Source organism: Aedes aegypti, chromosome 3 (assembly GCF_002204515.2).
Source record: "Aedes aegypti strain LVP_AGWG chromosome 3, AaegL5.0 Primary Assembly, whole genome shotgun sequence".
Lineage (NCBI taxonomy): Eukaryota > Metazoa > Arthropoda > Insecta > Diptera > Culicidae > Aedes > Aedes aegypti.
The window spans coordinates 344,768,826-344,774,989 of NC_035109.1; the positions used below are offsets into that span (position 1 = coordinate 344,768,826).

At 37.1% G+C, this 6,164-nt stretch overlaps 1 non-coding gene across 1 annotated transcript; it reads right to left on the minus strand.

Annotated features, from left to right (window-relative positions):
* Positions 1-2,745: 2,745 nt before the first annotated feature.
* Trnas-cga lies at positions 2,746-2,827 on the minus strand. Its single transcript has one exon. It is a non-coding gene; the product is annotated as a tRNA-Ser (tRNA).
* Positions 2,828-6,164: the final 3,337 nt, after the last annotated feature.

Genomic DNA, 6,164 nt, shown 5'->3' on the forward strand with positions numbered 1-6,164 from the left:
GGAACATTTCTCTAACTTTCTCCATAGTAAGTTCCATATAAACCTACATTGTCTTTTGGCCACTTTTAAATCACCACCTAGAAAGCTGATAATATCACAGAACACTATTTTTATAGTAAGGATGGTAAGGAGCATATGGGAGAATGGATTTTCAAACATTTTTAAAATTTGAATCGCCTTATGAAAAAAAACTAAAACATAAGAAACGGCAATGATGGATGAAACAAATAAAACATAAAACATAAAACTACTTGGATATGGTGAACAAAGCTCTTTTCAAGAATCTTTATGCATTCGATCGTATCGTTATTGTTATCCTAATGGATATTTCACCTTTCCGTCCGTGCTTGCCTTGCATGTGACCAGATGTACGTTACGTATAATGCATAGATAGGACCTTACTTCATTTTTTTTGCTCTGCTGTTCATTGCTGACCGTGTGCATCCCAAAAGGGGAAGGGGGGACTAGCCATTAGAGAGTGCTGCAGGACCAGCAATATAGCTGATGACAAATCGAAACAAAATCGACACAATGCAGTAAACCAGCAATGACAATGAAGCCCCAAGGAACAACAACCCGGTCGGTGGGGGATCAAATTTTCCACCCAGAGCTGCGATGGGCAGCAACGAAACGGGTCGGATGGGGAAAATAATAACAAACTACAAATTGACAATGCAGCTTGCCGTCGTTCGGAATAATGCAGATAAACTCTGCAGGCAAGCATGATGAAAAATCTGAAAAACCCCCCGAGTCGTCTTCCGAGATCGAACCTGCTGCGAATCGATGCATAGTGTCGCCGATTGAAAGCGAGCACTGAGTTTAGAAGTTGCCAATAATGGTGAATTGAAATTTCCACACAGAGGAAATGTATCACAGAAGGGTGCATTTCTATTGAACTGTGAAGTGTCATCTCATCATCCTTTGAACAAGTTAAGCTATACACGTCTCTAATTGAGTTCTATCGTGACACAGCTTCTTAAATCGAGTGGAAATCATCGTGATATTCGAACCCTTACACTCTCCATAAAATCCTTAACTAGCTCATTAAATTCCTTGAAGCATATTTGGTGCTCCTATCTGAATTCGAGTGCTCAGGTTTACAGCAACTGAACCGAATATCAACTCTTCCAATTTAATCGACCATTTCCTGGGTCGCTTTCATCCCGTTTTATATGGCATTCAACACAGCTCCGCTATTCATTTTGTGGGTGAATCGACACAACACGGCAGAAGCATTCAACTGGCAGTCAGGATTAATTCACTCTACGATTTGAAACATCACCCGCATATTTCCACCAACGACTACAACAATCCAGCACTAATGACATTATAATAACCTCACCCAGCGAACCGGCATCATACACATAAATTGAACTGTTATTGTCCTTTCATACCAGGAAGGTCGCACCAAACGACACAACCAACTTAAATACCAAGACATGGAGACGGGAACGTCGTGGCAGCCAATCTGCATTTCGCAAGGACTGATATCGTCGCGCTCGCACTGTAGAGACCCGCCACTCTAAAGGCTGTGATATCGAATTAATTCCCACAATAAATCATCACGAGGAAGGAATAACTTTTCGGCAGGACAAGTTTGGTCGTCTACCACAGGGAGCAGCAGTAGTACACGCTATCAACATACGACGCTAATTTTTAGACTGGTTCAATCGTAACAATCAGTGCACAGAACTTTCCATTTACCTTCTTTTTCTTTTCATTCCTCTTTTCTTTGTGTTTCCTTTTTTTCCTTGCCTTTTCCTTTGAGTACCCTTTTATATTTCCTCAGCCGATTTCTGTGTAAACATCTGTCAAAATTTCTTAACGTCTCTGCAACCTTGTTACTTGAGCTGCGTGGATTTGAATATGTGAAAACAAGAAGGAGTACGAAATAAATAGATTTTCATTGAGCACCGCACCAGTCTACTCATCCTAACGACATTGGTTTTGTTGTGTAGTCCTCTTGTCTCGATCTATGGAGGAGCGTAAATTTGATGTCACGTAAGTCACGCTTCTTCCTTCTCGGAGGGGAAGATGGCACTAGCAAATCTCTTTGTCCCCACCGGCCTCATTCCCCAGCTGGATGCTCGTGCGCCTCCCTCTATGATGAGGCGGCTTCTTTGCAGTCGCTTAGCCGAACCGGATGGTGGAACAGGGCGATGAGAAACGTGACTAGGCCAACTAATGGGATGCACACACCACATCATATGCCAACCTGCATTCCAATATTTGTGACTAGTGGGCTCCGTGTCTTCCGGCAGTGGAACCAATCCCCACAGTTCTACGAAGGAGCGGCTCCTACGAGGAATTATCAACAATCATAAATAATAAATTGAATTATCCTTATTAATGTTCGCCGTGGTGCGAATCGTGCTTCCGATCAGTTTCAGCGACCGAACAAACAAAAGGAACTAAACAGTATCACATAGGTTTGTATTATGTGCATTCAATGCTCAATAAGAAACTGCAATAACTATCCATATTTTATTCTAATTATCCTAGAAAATTCAATCAGTCATACTATAAAATCTTACCACATGAATGACAGAAGAGAAGGAATAATCAAAATGATCAATTTTGACTCTGCAATCAATGCCCCTACGTATATCATCAAAAATTCCTTCACAATAATCATTGCCACGCAGCGCTTATCAGTATTTACTTGAAAGAAGATTGTTTACTATGCATATTGTGACAAAAAAAAGAAATCTCTACATTCTCAAACGCTTTGCATGCAAAATGATTCGCAGCCGGTAGGATTCGAACCTACGCTCCCAGAGGGAATCTGATTTCGAGTCAGACGCCTTAACCACTCGGCCACGACTGCTACAATACGCCATTGACTTTTAAATAAATACGATTCAAAATGTAGTTACGGCTCAACCGTAATTAAGGTTTAATTGTGATCAATAATAGACAATGAGAAAAAAAATCCTTTCTTCAAATTATTGCTTGAACTTATACCCCTATAGGATACATATGAAACCAACAACAATTAAATAAGCCCATAAAGCAGTCAACAAATTTGTGACCAGTGCGAACGTAACCTAAACTATAATAGAGCGTGTGAAAACGATTCTTTGTGCTCTTTGCAGCTTACGCTAGCCAGCAGCGCGTGTATCCCGTGAAGCAGCAAGTAGAAAATCTTTAATAATCGCACATAAAACTGAGCGATGATTGGTACCTTGATTTATTTTTTCTTTGATATTATTTAGATAAACCTGAAGGTTGTCCGGCCGTTTGGCCGAACGGCATTTAACCGAATGCCTTCTGGCTGAATGGGTCGTTTGGTCGAATTATGAACAAAAAAAATCAAATTGCTACATCGCTGATGTGTAGGATTCATAACTGTGGCTCAATATCTGATCGGCTAATAAATTTGTTTATTTTTATGATGTGACGTAAATTCAGGACGAAGTTGTGAACTCCACACATCGCGCCTGGATTCTAAGCTAATGATCGAGTCGTCTCTGGGTTACATTTTTCCATCTGTTAAACATTGGCTATTCTTTCGAGCTATACTGGTTTCATTATTATGTGCAATAGTTTAGCTTATATTTTAATTGGGAATTTTACCTTCTTTAAATCATCGGCAGTTTTTTTTATTTGTACTGATAAAACGAGTACCTATATGCATGTTATATGCATTATTTTTACTTTAATTTTCATAAGATATTTTTCCTTCTTTTGATCATAGACTGTACTTTCAAGAGTTTTTTTTTTTATCCTTCGACCTTGACGCTTGCTCCTGGGCACACCTATTTTTTCTGAGTGCTTTTAATATAGCCGAGCGAACGAGTGAAGTTGAAAGTGGATTGTGGCTGCTCAGTCAAGGATGACGGATCAATTGGTGAGCTCGTTCCATGCTACTATTTCTAATCTATAAAATATGTATGACTGCACATTTAATCGTTACGACGATGCACAGTGCTTCCAAAGGGCCTAAATTCGTGATCGAAAATGTTTTGCACCAGAAAAGTTGATTTTAGAGGCATGGTGTCTTCAGAGAAGTTGTTCGGCATATTGAAGCCCTTCTTAGGAAAGTATTATTTTTGTTATGAATCCACCTAGCAGTGAGAGAGATTTTCACTTTTTTTTGCAAAAGTGGAGATACACCAATGGTGTCTTCGGCAAAGTTGTAGATAATTTCACTACATGAAATGTGCTGAATACACTTTAGCTCTGTCTATTAATTTTAAACTTTTTTTTTAAAATTTTATCTTTTTCTGGCTATTTTTGAGTTTTTTCTTATGTTCTACAAAGTTGTTTGAATTAATAAAATGCGCATTTCTTCAGAAGCCATAGAAAATGTATCTCTTATATTTTTGGAGTTATAGGATGTTCTATGTTGAAAAATCAACTATTTCGCCTTCCTCTAACATTTACAGAGGCAAATTGGGGAAACATTTGTAGCTTGCATATAAAAGAGTAACTCAACAGCTATCAATACCATGGTAACTTACACGTGGCACTGATTTTCTTAACTACAAAATATGTTTTGTAAAATGTTTAAAAATACCGCTTTAAATACCGTGTATTTTTTAAATACGCCATTTTGCATGAGTCTGGGTAATTTGGCATAAAGCCATTTGGCATAGAATCGTATGCCATCACGCCGTTTGAAATAAAAGACATTTGGCATAACGGTCATTTGGCATTATGGTCATTTAGCATATTTTTTTCATAAAGAACAGTCATATTTTGAAAGAAGGGATTTAATTCTAGTTATGCCAAATGGACGTAATGCCAAATGGCTATTATGCCAGATGGCATTTGCCAAAAGACCTTATGCCAAACGATCTTATGTCAAATGACCTTATGCCAAATGAACCGCTCCCAGTTTTCATGGCTGAGTGGACAAAAATAAAGGTCTTCTAGGAAATGATATATTCGGTTATGGCTGTAACAACGTAAACATATTTTTGGATATTGTTAATGTGAAATAGCTTGGAATCCAAAGAAAATATTACACTAAAACTTTAAAGACACATATCTGGTAAAGGAGGTATCGAATCACAGTTATTTCTATTTTAGCTTTGTGCACTAGTAGAATGCATAAACTAAGCTTGTTAATTCAATATTTGTTCAGTTTTTAGAATGCGGACAGTGACATGGCAAAAGTCGGCCAATGAGAAGTGCCACTTCCTGTTTAACTTTGAGCACAGTGGATGTAATGTAAGTAATCAATTGTGTAATGATCACTTGTGTAATAATTAAAATAATAAAAGAGATAGTCTTTTATGAAGGAATAAATTGTAGAGAGAGAGTACCAAAGAAATAATCTACATAAGCAAAAATATTGAGATGTAGATAGTCGCACAGAAATATATAAAAAGGGTCTAATTTAAAATTTTCTTCTCCACATTCATATAAAGTAGTATCTAAAATCTTAAAAATACACACAACAGCGAAATATATAGCTTGTTCATGGCAACAGATGTTAGTCCATTTGAAAACCATTTCGTGACATACGAACACCACTTTAGTTTTATTTATATAGAAAGATCGTTAGATTTATAAAGAGTATGTTCTCTTGTAAACCTTAAAGCTTGATTTGCTACTGAAAAGGAATCGCTAAAGAAATTTTTCGTCGGTTTCTTGCAGAAATTTTCTACAGTGACTCCCATTTGAACTGACATTTCTTTTCAACTGCGTACTGCGATCAGAAAAAAAAGCGCATTCTTGATCGATTCCTTGCAGAAATTTTCCATGCATCAAGATAGGCCGAGAAATTACTTGTCAGCAGCGAATCAGGCTTAAAAAGTAAAATACTAAAATTATAGAAAGCATTTCTTCCTTTAATATTATATTTATTATTATTTTGAGCTTAAATAGGATGACTTCCGTTTTTAGACAAATATATTACTAACATTTTTCAACGTGCTGTATACTACGATCAGAATAGAGCTGATGTTACGTATTATAGGCTCTTTCTTAGAATTTATACATCTAGTTTTCACTGTAAATGAGAAGTATGACGTTTAATATCAAGATATCCTATCATAGGCAATATCAGCATTTGCCAAACCGAATATATCATTGCCTAGAAGACCTGACAATTGTCACTCAGCCCTGAAAAATGGCGTATTCGAAAAATACACGGTATTAAAAGCTGTATAATTTTAATATTTAAATATTTTACAGAACATATTTTATAGCCAAGG